The following is a 17,564-nucleotide window of genomic DNA, read 5'->3' as shown; positions in this document are numbered from 1 at the left end:
TTCTGCAGATATTCTCCCCAGGAACAGTAGGCTCCTCTCGGTCACTGAAACCGAAGAGCTATCGAAACGGGACTGCCTGCACTAGTCTAGCTAGCAGCCATTAAATGTTATAAACTAGGCTTTCTTTCTTTTTTTAATATATATTTTTATTGATGTCAGAGAGGAAGGGAGAGGGAGAGAGAGAGAGAAACATCGATGATGAGAGAGAATCATTGATCGGCTGCCTCCTGCACGCCCCCTATTGGGGATCGAGCCCACAACCTGGGCATGTCCCCTTGGCCGGAATTGAACCAGGGACCCCTCAGTCTGCAGGCAGATGCTCTATCCACTGAGCCAAACCGGCTAGGTCTAAACTAGGCTTTCCACAAGACTTATTTTTTATTAATCCTCACCTGAGAATATTTTCCCACTGACTTTTATAGAGAATGGAAGGCAGCGGGAGAGATAGAGAGAGAGAAACCTAGATGTGAAAGACACACACCGATTGGTTGCCTCCTGCACAGCCCCGGCCAGGGTCTGCATCCTACATGCCCTTGATGGGAATCACACCTGGGACCCTTCAGTCCACGATCCAGCGCTCTATTCGCTGAGCCAAACCAGCTAGGGCTCCACAAGACTTGTATAAGTTGGAACCATCATCTGATCTGAAAGGGGGCATTTTCAGATCTCAGGTTCTTAGCTCTGGGAAATGACCCCAGAGGCCAAAAATGCAGGCACCAACTGCAAACGTTTTTGTTTCAAAGGCACAGTTCTCCCGACATGAAAGCTGCAGCTTCAAAGCAGATGACAACTCTACATAACATTGTGCTTTGTTACTTGTAATTAGTTTTCCCTGCGGTTCTAGAAAGTACAATAATATCACAAATGACATCCCATCTTTGACATCCGATCTTGAAAATTACAGGCTCAATGCTGTCCTGGCTGTCTAGATTCCTGCAAAACATGTGCTTAGTTCTCAGATACCACAGCTCTGCCTTCTGAAAAGCGGGAAATTACTAAGTGGTGATTGGAATGTGAGAGAATTTACATGGAGGATGTAAAAAGAGGGTTGAAGTGGAGTGTAATGTGGCTTAAATATAGCCAAGAAGCACAGTGATAACAGCTCAGTAGGAAAGTGGAAAATCAATTTGCCTGGGCCCTGATAGGACTGGAATCCCACCTCCATATTTCATGACAGTTCCATTCTGAAACCCATGGTAGTGTCTGCACTCAGCCTGAGTAGAGCAGGAGGGGATGGGTGTGCCTGACTGCAGTTTACAAAAAAGGGAAAAGAAACTGCCACAGAGCAAACCATCAGAGGAAGAACGGAGAGAAGGACAATCTTTTATCTTTTGAAGTGGACTGAAGAGAGATTTAATGTGTCAGGAGCTTTATTTCGGGACAACCAGTATTTTTCATCCAGCAGTTTGCAGTAAACATTGCTTGGTAAGGGGAGTAATTGCGGAGCCACGGAGTGAAGTAGAATATAGCCTAGATGTTTACATTGCAGAAACCAGGAGAATTTTGTTATTTCTTCCTTCAGAAAAGTAAGATAGCAATAAACAACCGCTTAACTTGTAAACCATAAAAGCTTCTAACATGAAGAAAAGTTCTTTGACAACTAAGAAACAGGAAAAAATGCATAGATTATTCTACTGTATAAACTGACCTATAACAAATCTGATGCATGCTGAACCCATCCTGTGGCCTCTTAAACTGGTTAATAATGCGGGTTGACTCTCAACCGGTTAAAAATGCGGATTTTGTAATCAAAGAAAACACGATAATTTTAAGAGAAACATCAAAAGTGCTTTATTCAAAGTAATGTCCATTGCTAGCTACACATTTCCCCCATCTTTCAGGTAACTTGTGGATACCATCCCAATAGAACTTTCCTTGTTTTGAGGCAGACCATTCAGAGACCCAATTTTCCACTTCTTCGTATGTTTTGAAGGGCTGCTCAGAAAGTGCGTGTGCCATCGATCAGAACGAGTGGTCATCTGAAGGAGCAATACAACAAAATAGCATACATATCAAATGGCATAAATATCAACATATGTGTAACTCCATCTATTGAAAAAAAAACACCCCGCATTATTAACCGGTACACCTAGTATTTTCCTAATTATAGAGGAGGCCTGCCTTGGGAATTGACTTCAAAGTTAATTTTATTTCCTCTCCAATGGTAAAATGGAGACCCCAGCTTCACATTTCTATTTAATAGGGTGACCAGAGCAGGAGATTTGGGCAGAAAATGCGTGGGTGCCTTTAAGAGGAACCTCTGTAATTTTCCGGGGCCTCCTCGGGCTGGCTGAGGGCTGGGCGCAGCGGAGTGCGGCTGCGCAGTGGGCTTGCGCATCTCGTTGCCTGGTTACCGCCGCCTCAACCTCTCCTGCACACAGCCCTTTTGTTCCCAAGATGGCTTCCCAGTCCTGTCTTAATGCGTCAGGAACAAAGCCCTTTGAACGCCCTGGAGCTTAGCAGAAAGCAAGAGTTGTACGGCTGGCTTTGAGAGTGTCAATGTCGCTATCCATTTACTTTGATAACTTTACAAAAGTCCTTTTGGTGAGGTTGCCTGGATGGGAGAAACATCAGAGAGGGCTTCAGGGCGTGTAAGCCATGGTCTCTTTCTAGCCTTTCCGTGGCAGAGCTTTTGGCTACATTCACGATAAGCATTCTGGGTTTTCCTGTTAAAATAGCTCAGAAGGAAGTCTTGAGATTTTAACTGGACTATAAAACCATGTAATTATGTGGAACGCAATTAGGTAATAGCACCTGCAAGTCCTCGCCCCTTTAGAAAGTACCTGATTCTCCTATTTCCCCACGTTAACCTTATGGTGTCATTATGATTATCATAAGATTGCAAACTCCTCTGGGCATAGGCACTGTATTTTATTCAACTTTGTATCCCAGAAGTGTTTCTGCCTGTCACAAACATTTTTTAAAATGTCACTGTATAGTACAAATTGACTAGTGAGGCTTTTTACACTGCCAAGCTCTGTGCTATGAAGCACATACCCCCACCCATTCTCTCTGCCATTTTACAGGCGGGGAAACTAAGGCACCAGGAGGTTCGGTAAGTGCCGGAAGCACAGCTAGCAGACGGAGCTGAGATTCACACTCGGTCAGGACAGCCTGTGCCGGGCTGCCAAAGAGCTCTCCTGCGTCTATAAATACCGCCGAGTACGGACCGCAGAGAACGCGATGTCTTCTCTTTGCAGCCCTCCCTGGGAGGGGCGTGGACGACTCCTTCCCAGAAATAGTTCCGCTTTGTTAGGAATAGACGTGCCGCATTTGCATCCCCCCAGGCGCCAATTAGATGCTTACCGTACCCTGAGCTGAAAGCCCTACACCAAGCCAACCTTCATGGCAGGTGTTGGGGGAATCGAATTAAAAACAAAATCGCCTGCCAACCTAAAAAAACCTCGCCACAAAAGTGGAAGAGAAAGAAAGCAGTTTTGTTATTGAATAGGCATTACGTCGAAATATGATGTGCAAAGACAGTTGGCCCTTATGGCCAAGCAGACACGCCACCTTGTTACCTTACATGTCATCGAGATAAATAACTCGTCCTCAGTTAAGAGGACTTGCCAGCGCCATTTATCACCCTAGTTCATTCTAAATTCACCTTGGTAATTGCTAGCTGGTTATCTGTTAGCTAACTAGTTTATCCGAAGAAAAGCTAAACTGGTATTTTTATAACTTGGAACCAAAGTTAGACTCCTACTCTCCCACAGACACTGAGAAATAGGGATGTTACCTTCCTTGGTGATTCCATTTCAAAGAGGTGGCTCCCAGGTCACAGAGAAAGAAATCCCTGGGTGGTTAAGCTGTGAGGAAGCTTCCTTAGCTTTAGAAAAGCCTTCCCGAAGGGGCAGAGAAAAAATCTGCATCACAAATTTTCTAAAGTAAATGCTGAAAGAAAGGGATGGGGTGTGTCTCTTTCCCTTTCTGAACTGCGGGCATTTGTTTATTTATTTAGATCTGTATTTACCGGAGGCAGGAGAGTACACGACTCAGGCCAGCTCTTTCATCAGAGTCTGCTTGCAGTCAAATGTTCACCTCACTGGACCATCCTTTCCACAGCCAAAGAGTACGAAGCCGGAATTGTATTACCAAGGGTGGAGGGTAATATTTTCTATTCGGATTCAAATTCTTACTTCGTGGTTTCTTTGAAATTACACCTAATTCCTAGCAGATGCTGAGCGAATTTTCATCCTGCACCAGACCATCAGAATGCATCTCAAACTGCCAAAGGGACCAATGGCTTTGATGGTCTTTTTTTTTTAAATACATTTTATTGATTTTTTTACAGAGAGGAAGGGAGAGGGATAGAGAGTTAGAAACATCGATGAGAGAGATACATCGATCAGCCGCCCCCTGCACACCCCCTACTGGGTATGTGCCCGAAACCAAGGCACATGCCCTTGATCGGAATCGAACCTGGGACCCTTGAGTCCAGGCTGATGCTCTATCCACTGAGCCAAACCGGTTAGGGCTTGATGGTCTTTTCAGTTCAGTCTTCAGTCTTCTCTCCTCACTTTTCATTGCACAGCCTTAGAGTTGCCTGACAGGAAAGACCTCTTCCCTCCACTGTCCTTCGCTTCTTTGACAAAAGGCTTGGCCTGCTGGTGGCCTCCGTGACTCAGCCTGGACCACCTTCCTCCAGTTTGTGCTTGCTTGGCTCAACTAGCAAGACAGCTCAGCTACACTTTCCTTCTGGATCCTTCCCTGACCCTCCTCCCTGATCACTCGCCTCTTTCTAATTTGGTCTTCTCTTCGCTCCCAGGCCACTTGGTCATTTTCCCTGGATGACACACACGACTCATCATGTTTAAGGTACTAGTTCATAAATTTCTTGAGAACAAAGATTTTTTTTAAAGAAAAATCTTGGTAGTCCTAACCCGTTTGGCTCAATGGATAGAGCGTTGGCCTGCAGACTCAAGGGTCCCAGGTTCGATTCCAGTCAAGTGCATGTACCTTGGTTGCGGGCACATCCCCAGTAGGGGGTGTGCAGGAGGCAGCTGATGGATGTTTCTCTCTCATCGATGTTTCTAACTATCTATCCCTCTCCCTTCCTCTCTGTAAAAAATCAATAAAATATATTTTAAAAAAAGAAAAATATTTGTATTCCCAGCACCTTACATCAGGGTGCCTAGGTGAGGAGATCTGAGATCTCAAAGTGGTGATCCGCAGGCCTCATCCAGCTCACCAAACTATTTTGGTTGGCTCTTTTTAAAATGTTGTTTTAAATTTCAGGTCACATTTTGAAATCTGGATTTACCTAAAAATCAGGGTCATTGACTTCTCTTGAAGAATAAGATGCCGGCCCCTCTCCCTCCCCCGCCCGCCCCAAGTTCCACATGGCATCAGGTGCCTGGTGCAGAGATGTGCCACTTAGATGGGACACCAGCTCTCCACTTTACCGCAGTCTCTGCCACTCCCTATTGCTTCCCCATTGAGGCTAGGTATGTATGAGGTGTCATTTATATTGAGTGTGCACTGATATTCATCTTGGAGTAAAATAGTTCTCAATATCAAAAGAGAGCAAGCAAGACGGTGTAAAGAAGCCTCTTTCAAGAATAATGGGAGAGCCCATTTCTTGGTGGGAATGAAAAGTTGTCTATGCCGAAACCGGTTTGGCTCAGTGGATAGAGCGTCGGTCTGCAGACTGAAAGGTCCCAGGTTCGATTCCGGTCAAGGGCATGTACATTGGTTGCGGGCACATCCCCAGTGGGGGATGTGCAGGAGGCAGCTGGTCAATGTTTTTCTCTCATCGATGTTTCTAGCTTTCTATCCCTCTCCCTTCCTCTCTGTAAAAAATCAATAAAATATATTTTAATGAAAAGTTGTCTATGTGTTTACTAGTATTATGCACACAAAATGCGTTTATCTCCATTTTTCTTAAATCCACTAGCTCTGCTTATTAGGGTATCTTACTGGCCCCATGGATAGTTGAGATTTTGACCCTTTAGATACTCAAAAGCTGTTTGAGGAAAGGAGGAAGGAAAGAAAAACAAGTTCAGCTAAAGATTAAGATTCTAAACTTTTAAATCCAGCTACTTAAAGAGACTTCGCAAATCATCACCTGTAGCCAGTCCTCAATTTTATCCTGAACATCTAACATTCGCTAAGGAAACTCACTGGCAAACAGGCCGTGTGTGATGTAAAACAGGCTCATTCAGAGCACTACCACTTAACTTGTGGTTAGCTGTGAGAAATCAAAGCTTCCATTATTGCCATTTCCCTAGCATGCTGCAATAATTGTGCCCGGTCTAACAAACCAGAGAAATACTTAATCTTTGCAGGTTTTCAGTAGCTTCAAAAGGGCAAATGCAAATATTTTGATACCCGATTTGGTTTTAAGGATACTAACAAGCAAAGAAAGACAGTCAGCCCTGACCAGTTTTGCTCAGTGGATAGAGCGTCCGCCTGCGGAATCAAGGGTCCCAGGTTTGATTCCGGTCAAGGGCGTGACCCTTGGTTTCGGGCACATACCCACTGGGGAGTGTGCAGGAGGCAGCTGATCGAAGTTTCTCTCTCATCGATGTTTCTGGCTCTCTATCCTTCTCCCTTCCTCTCTGTAAAAAATATATTTTTTAAAAAAAGACAGTCACTCTGCTAAATGACAGCATAGGTTTTAGAGGAAAGAGACATGCCCTTCGTAACTTTCTAATTCAGACTCGACATGAATTTCCATCCATGGGATAGAGTCACCCCGTATGTCTCAAGAAACCAGCCAAAGCCACACCAGTTTCATCTTCCTGAAGAAATTGAAAGGCCATTGAGCTGATTGCTATCCATTAAAATAAAGGCATTTACTGCCATTTTATTAAGCACCCTACTTAATCTCCATGTCCTGTGCATAGTCCCTCTTCTTTCAGTATCAAGTGCCATCATCTTTATTCCAAGTCACAGTGACTTGGAATCTATTCAGGGCTGTCACGTAATGTGACAAGAAGAACACTCTGCTGTGTGCTCTTCATTTGAGTTCTAACCCTCCACCCCCCCCCCATTGGAGTTAGATCCTGAATCTACACAGGCGTTTTTTCCTTTCCTTCCCATATTTATTTTCCCACATCTTCCTTTAAACACCTAAACATGTAAGTACATAGGAGGCAGGCAACGAAACCTGAGTAGAAAATGTGTTGTACATGATACACGAGCAGACAGGCAGGGAAGCGTGTCGCCTGCCTCTCAAGCTATTGGACTGAGACATAGTTATGAAAAGCAAAAGCTCCCACAGTCCAGGCCAATCTCCCAGTCCCGTTTCCCAAGAAGTTTAAAAATCGCTGAAACCAAGGAAGGGCACCATACCACGTACAGGACAATTGAAGGTGTGGGAGGGGTGGTTATTATTAACACGCTGCTTTAGAAATCAGAGTGTGAAAGACACATGCAGACTGAATGAGATGCACACACGTCTACATTCAGCTATGGGAAATGATCGGTCAAAATGTCCATTTCTACAAGACGCGAGTAAAATAAAATCTAGGGTTGTACCCAGTCCGACCGCAGGTGTAGGCAGACCGGAGGGGTCAGCTGAGTGTTCCAGGTCAGCCACACAGCCGCAAGGAAAAGGCCCCCAGGCTTTAGGCCTCTTTCTGTGTGTAGACAGTAAATGCAAATCCTTTGTCCCCACAGACCAATTCTAAGCAGTGACTGTGGCTACAGCTGCCGCAGGAGGAAAACCCTCCCCAGATTGCCAGGTCTATACCCAGTTTTCGAAAATTGGTTATGCTGAAAGGGAAAAGACCATTTGACGTTGCCTCTGTTATTGACACCAAGAGGCGCTCCTCAGACCGTGCAGAGGGGAAACAATGAGTCATTCATGCTGTCAGCCCAGGTGGCGCGTGGATTCCAGACGGAGGAGGCTGCAGAGTTAACCCCTGAGGCCTCCCTCCTCTCGCCACCGAGGCTCAGGCAGCCTCTGGGGGAAGCGGGCAGCCGCAGCGCAGGCCCGAGCTGGAGGGGAAGGTGAAATGGTAACCACGGCAGTGCCTCCCAAGGCCCAGTCCCTAGGGGCCTCTGAGCTGTTTGTCGCCGTGTGATTGGCTCCAGGAGAGGGTGGAGGAGTGGAAACACTGCCCAGGATATATTTAGTTGAAGTGCAGCTGGGCAAGCGCTTAAACAAGGGAGCTTTTGTCCTTGGGGCTGAAGTGTTTTTCCTAACTCCACAGGGCGAGAGACCTAAGCCACGTAGGGTACGGATTTCCCCACCCCCACCCTCACCCCCCACTCTATTTCTCTTCTTGGGGGAAAGCTTAGAATTTTCTGGGATTTGTTCGATAAGAAGAAACCGAGCAACCTGGATGGCAAGTTGACACAAAAATGTAAAGCGCACATCCTTCCTTGCAAATGACACCGTTAAGGCATTCAGATCGTTTCTTAACACCTTGCATTCTGATAATTAATTTTCTGTTGGTTCAAGCAGGAAGTGGGGTCTTTTCAAGCATCTTTAGTTGGACACATTTATGGAGTTAAAAACATAATTAAGCTTTATACGCGGCCAGAACTCTGCTTCACTTGAGTTGATTCGCATTTTCCGGCAATGAAAGCTTTACTTCTGCTCTGATGGGCGCAGCTTCTTTGCAACGGATTACTGCTGAGCCATGTAATGGCTCCTGGTCCCCTCTCCTCGGGAAACCACAGAGAACTGCCACCTGGTTGCAAGGCCCTCCAGCCCGTTATGCTGGATCTTCGGGGCACATTGTCTACTATTAGGAAGTAGCTCGGGAAAAACCTTGCATGAAAATTTCATTGGAAGTTATGAACCAAAGGCAAAAAGTCCTGGCCAAGAAGTCCATGGCTTTGGTAAGACTAGAATACCAGACTATGTGAGTCAAGGTTCTAACAAAGAAACCAACAGCATAGATGGATGGATAAATACAATTATTTTAACGAGTCGGCTCATGTACTTATGGAGGCCATCAGGCCCAAAATCTGCTGAGTGAAATGACAGACCGGTGCATGAATTCTGAAGGTCATGTGTGGCATAGTTCCCTCTTGCTCAGAGGAGGTCAGTCTTCATACTATTCGGCCCTACACCTGATGGGTATCTTACACGTACAAGAGCACTTACCACATCACCACTACTGGGTACATATGATTATCCTCAACCTAGTCCTAAGGAAGAGGAGGTTTCAAGAGTGGAAGAAGCCCTAACCAGTTTGGCTCAGTGGATAGAGCGTTGGCCTGCAGACTGAAGGGTCCCAGGTTCGATTCCGATCAATGGGCATGTTCGATTCCGAGCAAGGTTGCAGGCATATCCCCAGTAGGGGGTGTTCAGGAGGCAGCTGATTGATGTCTCTAACTCTCTATCCCTCTCCCTCCCTCTCTGTAAAAAATCCACAAAATAGCCCTAGCCGGTTTGGCTCAGTGGATAGAGCATCGGCCTGCAAACTGGAGGGTCCCAGGTTTGATTCCGGTCAAGGGCACATGCCCAGGTTGTGGGCTCGATCCCCAGTGGGGGAGTTGCAGGAGGCAGCTGATCAATGATTCCCTCTCATCATGGATGTTTCTATCTCCCTCTCCCTCTTCCTTCCTCTCTGAAATCAATAAAAAAAATCAATCAATCAATCAATCAACACAAAAAGTTTTAAAAAAATCAACAAAATATATTAAAAAAAAAAAAAAGAGTTGAAGAAACTTGGCTGTGGCCACACAACTGAATTTGAACCCAACATCATTTTCTTTGATTCCAAACAGGTTTTTGCTCACTTCTTTCTAATTTTATTACGAGAATGAAAGAAAACATTTTGGTCTAAAGTAAACAATGGAAAACATTCTAGAATGGGAGTTGGGAGACTGGGTTTTAATTTCTCACTGTCACTAAGGAATAGTCCCCCTGGGGGCAAGTCCCTGTCTGGACCACAGTTCCTTGCTATTAAAAATAAAAAGTGCGGCAAAGACCTTATCCAGCTCAAAAAATTGCTGTACACAAGGTACCATTCTAAGTATATTATATGTATTAACTTCTTTACAGATTATAAAAGCCCTATGATTTAGGTACTATTATTATGCCCATTTAACAGGTGAATAGACTGAGTCACAAAACTAGTGAATGGTATAGTTATGATTTATACCCAGGCAGTCTGGCTCCAGGATCCATGCTTTTACTAAGCTAGACAACATTTACTGAAAGCCTAATTTTAGCAACAACCTTATGACATCATTAGTAGCGGTATTCTCTCCCCCATACCCCCCTCCACCCCCGCTTCTTTTTGAATGAAAAAAAAAACTAAGGCTTAGAAAATGTCATGTCCCAAGTCTCACAGCCAGTCAATGGTGGAGCCAGGATGGGAAGCCCAGATGGCTTGTCATCAAAATGTAAGGTCAAGGTGTCAGAGTCCTAGCCAGTGACATCACAGCTTGCCAACCCTTGCCAAAGGTGCCATTGCCCTGACATGGCCACACCTTCCATTGCCAGCTGCAACCTGGCTGTGTTTTCCCCTTTCTTTTCCTCCCCTCTGACTAAACCAGGAGCCTGGAAACCTGAAATTAGGGCTGTTAATGCCCAAGGGAACCTGCCTCCCCAGCAGCCCCTCAATATCTGCTATAAGCTGGTCTCCAACCCTCAACATTCAGGCCCAATGTTAAGTTAATTAATTACCTGGGACTCTCATGTCAGTCGGAGAAAGCAGCTTTGGCCCTGCTGGCGTGGTTCAGTAGTTGAACTTCGACCTATGAACCAGGAGGTCAGGTCAAGGCACATGCCCAGGTTGTGGGCTCAATCCCCAGTAGGGGCGTGCAGAAGGCAGCTGATCCATGATTCTCTCTCATCAGTGATGTTTCCATCTCTCTCCCCTTCTCCCTTCCACTGTGAAATCAATAAAGATATATTTTTATTTTTTAAAAAAGAGGAACTTGGGCAGCCTGAATACTATAGTTCTGATGGTGTTGCTTTAAGAGTGTGGTTTTGTTTCTACTTTTTCTAGGTAAAAGTAATTTTTTAAATAGAAAATATACACATGATAACAAGTCAACTAACACAAAAAGCGTATTTTATCTAGTGATTATGATCCTTCATCTTACCCCTGCCCCTGTCTCTATCTCCTGAAACAGTCTCTTTCTGTCCACACAGCCAAAGATATTCTTGCATATAGAACCATAGAGGTATACACAGGGTGTCCCGAAAAATGTAAACACACTTTGAATAATTATTAATTCCAATGGGTTAAATATGAAAAGAAAGAAACATCAACTGAGCTATCAACTCAAGTGTATATTAAACATTTTGGGGGGACGTCCTATATTTTTAACCACACGATGGGCACCACACTGTTTTTCTATTTATTTTCATTTCTGATTAACAACGAAGCTTGGAAATTACTCGGCAATACCTACAGCACGCTCGCGCTTTTTAAAGGAACCGCGTGCATTTCTGTTGTAGGGCAGTGTCACAATGTAGCTCGCCGGTCCCCTATAATGCCTGATCAGGCTGCTTCAAACCGGAAGCTCTGACAAGCTGGCATAATGAATCTGCGTGTGTTTTTGTTGCAAAGCTCTGTAGGCCCCTCTGAGATCTCTTATGTCACAGGTATGGGGGAGGGAGGGAGCCGAGTTTATGGCAGTACACCCCCCCCCCCCCCCCCCCCCCCCCCCCGCCTTTCTCCTTTCCAGGCCAGCACGGCATAGATTACTGCTGGAGTTTCCTCCATGGAATGGCTGCAGTCAGAAGAGAATCCTATGGCTACGTGGAGAACAGCTCAAAAAAAAAAAAAAAAGCATCCACATGGCAGCTTGGGTAGCAGCAGCAGTAAAAACACACCTCGAGCTTTTCCAAATATGCCTGGGCAAATACGCCACTGTCATCTTTTCCAGAAGGACCTGCAGTCCCAGGGGCTGGGCTGGTTCTGTGACTCATGCAGCTGGAGGCACTGCTGCTAATTCAGGGCCATGTGGACCAACAGACAGAAAACGAAGGGGCTGGGGCTCTCCAAGGCTACCTACCATGGGCGTTTCTCTTGTGAGAAGACCTGGGCCACTTAATCCAGCTCAGTTCTCATCTTCTCTGCCCCGAGATCAAAGCTTTCAGGGCAGCTAGTGGTTCCTGGGAGAAAAGCCCACAGATGGGCATCCGCCTCTGTCTGGCTTTGTCTGCCAGCCCTGGCTGGGCCCCTAATGAAATCCCTTCCAAAGGAGATGCCAACACTGACCAACACTGAGCCCCCCGCTCCCCCTCCTCCCCTCACCCCAATGCACTCTGCCAGGATGGACGAGAAACCTTTTTCATATTGAGGCCATTGTCCCAGCCTTCCTCTTAACCAAAATTGGTTGAAAGTGACAAGTCATTGATTCCACACACACACCCCCCTCCCCCGCCGGCCACACACACACATTTTATTGTGAAAATTGCCAAACATACCGGAAAGTTTGAAAGAACTATGCAGTGAAGTCACCTATATTCCACTTAAAGTCTATAATTAACATTTTCCTAGATTTCCTTTCCTTATAGTATTTCATCTCTCCAAGCCACTGATGTTTGAAGGCTTCTTAAAAGCCTGAGTTCCCAGGCTTGTGGTTGAGTATCGACCTATGAACCAGGAGGTCGGGGCACAAGCCTGGGTTGTGGGCTCGATACCCAGTGTGGGATAGGGAGAAACATTGATCAGAGCTGCCTCCCGCACCAGGGATCAAACTCACAACCTGGGTATATGCCCTGACCAGGAATCGAACCAGCAACCTTTTGGTACACAGGAAGACGCTCAACCAACTGAGTCACAATGGCCAGAAAAAGAAAAAAAATTTAAAACCATGAAACATTATACCTCTTTTCAGGTTTACATTTGCAGGATAAACTAATCCAGTTGTTTTTTTTTAAGGCATGTCATTATCATTATCATTATGACAGGTTGTAAATTCCATTCCCATGTACTCGGATTGATGTAAGGTATTTAAAGCTCTCCATTCCCAAAGGTGAAATTTAACTTAACATTGCAGCGACTATTTTGCAAGTAATGCTGATTTCCCTTAACACATTTATCCCAATTGGCCAAATCATAGTTCACAAATGTCCTCTTGGCTGACTTGAAAGATTTCCTGTGTACCATGGAAAGGAGGGGGGATTATTATAGTCAGGTTCAAGTCCAGCGCTATTTCTTCATAGCTGTGGGACTTGTCCCTCCTTCATCTGTAAAATGGGGATAAAATACCACTTTGGGATTGTACAGAGGAGGAGAGATGACATCTGTAATTGTTAACCTCCACCTCTTCCTCTTTCCCATTCTCATTCTTTTTCTATGCTCTGCGAAATGAGAATTTCTTCTTTTGTCTTTTTCCTTGTTTTCTTTTCTCTTCCTCCTTTTTCTTCCTCTTATTTCCCTTTTTTTTTCTTTCTTATTCCTCTTACTGAAGGAAACACTGCTGAAGCCCCAATAAATACAATAGTCTGTCCTCTTTCCCTTAATGACAAGGCATACTCTCCAGACCTTACTAGGCCACCCATCCAGGCTAGCAATTGGCAATGGGCAATTTGTCAACTGTTGTACTGGGATCTTAATCTATATTTTTTAGTTTAATAAAATCTCCAATTTTCCACCCTGTATTCCAGCAGGTCTGTGGGTTTCCTTTCTTTCTTTCTTTTTTTTAAATTATTTTTAGTGATTTTAGAGAGGCAGGGGAGGGATAGAAGTAAACATCAATGATAAGAAAGAATCACTGACTGGCTGCCTTCTGCATGCCCCACACTGGGGATTGAGCCCCCAACCCAGGCAACCATGACTTCCTTGTTCATAGGTGGACACTCAACCATTGAGCCATGCCAGCCTGGTTGTGGATTTCCTTTCTTTATGGAATTTTGTAGCAAAGTCCCCTTCAACCAGCTGGGAGAACTTAGTTTTATTTTTAAATATATTTTTATTGATTTTAGAGAGGAAGGGAGAGTGAGAGAGAGAGAGAAACATCAATGATGAGAGTGAATCATTGATTGGCTGCCTCCTGCACGCCCCCCCACAGGGGATTGAGCCCGCAACCCAGGCATGTGCCCTGACCTGGAATTGAACTTGGGACCCTTCAGTCCACAGGCCGAAGATCTATCCACTGAGCCAAACTGGTGAGGGCCAGCTGGGAGAAGTCTGCTCACTGAGCCTGTTCCTTCTCGGGACCTTATTTAAACCTCCGTCTCCAAGTCTGTGTTTTCACACTGGACCAGCCTTTCCTGTTTGCCTTTTTCCCAACAACATCCGACATCCAACTAATTCCACCGTGAATTTCAGAAGCAAAAACAGGTCCTTTATTCAATAGTTCCTTCTCGTCCTCAAGCTTGTCCCAGCTTTGCACTTTGTATGGCATGGTGTCTGTACCTTCTGGAACAGTCCTGACCTGTCTAATGTTGTGCAATGCAGAGAATGCGCTGTCTCATAATCGTAAGTTGCTGGCAAAAAGAAACAAACAACAAAAAAACCAAGAGCTGCATTTCAGGAACTTCATTTAGTGACATCTACTCCCTTTGGTAGTTTGCCACCTGGTAATGAAAATAAATGGCTATGGTGTGTGTGTGTGTGTGTGTGTATGTAGTTGGTGAAGACAATCAATATACCAACTCAGGTGCCAGTTTCAACTGATGTCATTCATTTATGAAACTGCAGAAAATGAAAAAATTCACTGGTGAACACAACTTATTACCATAAAAACTTTGTTCCCTATTTCTCATATAGAGAAGAATAAAGCAAAATAAAACTGTGTTTCATGATAAAGGAATTGTTGTAGGTTTCAGACTCCTAACATATAGGAAAACAAACCTCGTCTCTTACAAATGAACAATCCCTATGTTACAATTTTTATTTTTGGCGATAACTAAAACCTTGAGACTGTCTATATGTTTCCTTCCTTGCTGTTGAGGTCTTTAAGTCAATTTAACTATTAAGATTACATGTGGAGTCCTAGCTGGTTTGGCTCAGTGGATAGAGCATCGGCCTGTGGACCAAAGGGTACCAAGTTCGATTCTGACCAAGGGCACATGCCCAGGTTGCAGGCTCGGTCCCCAGTAGGAGGTGTGCAGGAGGCAACCCATCAATGATTCTCTCTCATCATTGATGTTTTTTTCTCTCTTGAAAAAAAAATTACATGTGGATACACAGGAATTAAAAGGGAATTTTTCATTTCTCTATATAAAGTTTCACTAAAGAATGTCATCAATTATCTTGTTTTTCCCCTATAAATAAATAGATGTATATTTAGGCAGAGTAGCAAACTATGATATAAAATATACTAGTAAGTGATATGCTTTAAAATACACCAGTCAGCATTAAAGCAGTCTCCAGAGTCAGTGATTTTAACTTTCACTCTCAGGGTATTTGAGCACCAAATTACATTATTTTCTATTCACATATTTTTGAATACTCATTATGTGCCAAAATTATGCTAAGCACTATGGGGAAATGCAAAGAAATATGAAACAGTCCCTTCTCTTGAAGAGTTTTCTACATTCAGGAAGATGAGTCACCCATGAAATCACCTGAAAACAACTCAAGACATGCCTATGACAAATAAGATTAGATACACACTGTGCACTATCACAATGCTAACAAAATCCATGCGCATGTTGGTACAAAAGAGTATAGTTAGTAATTCTCCCTTCTACACCTCACCTAGCTCCTTTACCAAAGGCAATCTCTGATATGAATTCCTTATGTAGCCTCCCAGTTGTGTTATAAACATTCATAATCTATATATATAAAAGCCTAACCTTTTGCACTTGGATGTCGAGTGTGACTCAACACAGTTAGCATCAGTAGCAGCTCGTATGTTGAATTGTATTGAACGTATCAATAATTTGAAATATAAAAAAATAAAAAAAATCCAAATAAATAAGTTTGTATGAAAAGAAACTCCAGTTTTTTATTCTACTGCCTTGCTTTGTAAAATCTGGGGTATTTAAAAAATTAAATCCCGAGTAGAATAAAGGAATCGAGAAAAAAGCAAGCGAGTGCAAAGAGCTAAGTGACCCGACCCGAGGGTTACAACCAGTTGACCGGTCACTATGATGATGCACTGACCACCAGGGGGCAGATACTCAATGTAGGGGTTGCCCCCTGGTGGTCAGTGCACTCCAGCAGGAACCTCCCACAGTCCCTCTCCCTCCACCCCCCACCGCAGGCCAAGGCCTCTCTCACCCCCCTGGCCAGCCAGCCCCAATCAGCCCCAATTGGGACAGGGCAAGATGGCCCCGATTGGCCCTAATCACCGGCCAGGGGCCAGGCCGAGGGACCCCACCCATGCACGAATTCATGCACTGGGTCTCTAGTCATATATAAGCTTATGAATATATATACATCTATTTATTTATACAAATTCTACCCACATTCCCACATTTTATTTTTTAAAAAATATTTTTATTGACTTCAGAGAGGAAGGGAGAGGGAGATGGAAACATCAATGATGAGAGAGAATTATCAATTGGCTGCCTCCTGCACATCCCCCACTGGGGATCAAGCCCACAACCCTGGCATGTGCCCTGACCAGAAATTGAACTGTGACCTCCTAGTTCATAGGTCAACACTCAACCACTAAGCAATGCGGCCTGGCCACATTCCCACATTTTAAAAGAAGATACACCTAAAACAACTAGTCATTGTTTAGCAGTCGTAAGAAATGATCACATAGCAGGGACTCAGTAAGTATAGTACTTGAATAACTAAATGAATGAACCAGTCCCCTCCCTTTGTTCAGATATTTCAGTTTCTTGCTATTCTAAATAATGCTGTGCGAAACACTGTAATCATTCAGCCTTCCTTAGGTGGATTGCCAGAAGAGGAATTACTAAGTCAAGGCTTTAGGTATTGCCAAATTGCTTTCCAACAGGCTACTTACTCCTGTCAGCACCATCATGGGTAGCGTTATTTTTTTCTATTTTCGCCAGTTTGTTAGGTGGAAAATGCAATCTCATTGTGTTCATGCTCCAGTTTGCATTCTTTGAATTACATTGTACATTTTTTCAAATGTTTGCCAGCCATTCATATAACCTGTTTTTGAGAATTGTCTGGTAGAGTCCTTGTGCATTTAAAATTAACTATTTGGGGTTTTCTTACTGAATGTTATGACTTCTTTAAATAATAAGACTATAAGTTCTATTTCATATTATTATTAAATAGTTGCCCTCATTAGTGTTTGCCTTTTGAGGTTTGATTTAATTCACTTATTTATGGCCCAGAAGATGTAAAAAGATGTACATTTTAAAAATCTGCACAGTTCTCTCCACTGAGTCATCCATAATTCTTTTCATTGCTTTTGAGGCTAGAATAACCTACTTATTGCATCTTTTTAAGAACTGTGTAGATATAGAAGTCCACCTTATGCTTATAGCCTGTCAACAGGAAATTTTTCTAAGCATTTTTTATTGTTTAAATATTTTTTTTATTGATTTCAGAAAGGAAGGCAGAGGGAGAGAGAGAGAGAAACACCCATGATGAGAGAGAATAATTGATTGGCCACCTCCTGCACATCCCCTACTGGGGATTGAGCCCACCACCCAGGCATGTGCTCTGACCAGGACTCAAACCTTGACCGCCTGGTTCATAGATCAGTGCTTAACTACTGAGCACACTGGCTGGGCCTAAGCACTTACTTATATAGGTAGGCTGAGA

General features: G+C 44.0%; 1 protein-coding gene across 1 annotated transcript in view; it reads right to left on the bottom strand.

Annotated features, from left to right (window-relative positions):
* Window positions 1–1,772: 1,772 nt before the first annotated feature.
* Window positions 1,773–17,564, bottom strand: part of LOC114228044 (uncharacterized) — a 31,933-nt gene continuing 16,141 nt past the window's right edge. Inside the window, exon 6 of the mRNA XM_054713182.1 lies at window positions 1,773–1,979. The gene's annotated coding sequence lies outside the window, so the exon portion shown is untranslated. The remainder of the gene's footprint in view (window positions 1,980–17,564) is intronic.

Source organism: Eptesicus fuscus, chromosome 25 (genome assembly GCF_027574615.1).
Source record: "Eptesicus fuscus isolate TK198812 chromosome 25, DD_ASM_mEF_20220401, whole genome shotgun sequence".
Lineage (NCBI taxonomy): Eukaryota > Metazoa > Chordata > Mammalia > Chiroptera > Vespertilionidae > Eptesicus > Eptesicus fuscus.
The sequence above is the reverse complement of the archived record's forward strand: the minus strand, read 5'-3'. Positions and strand labels throughout refer to the sequence as shown.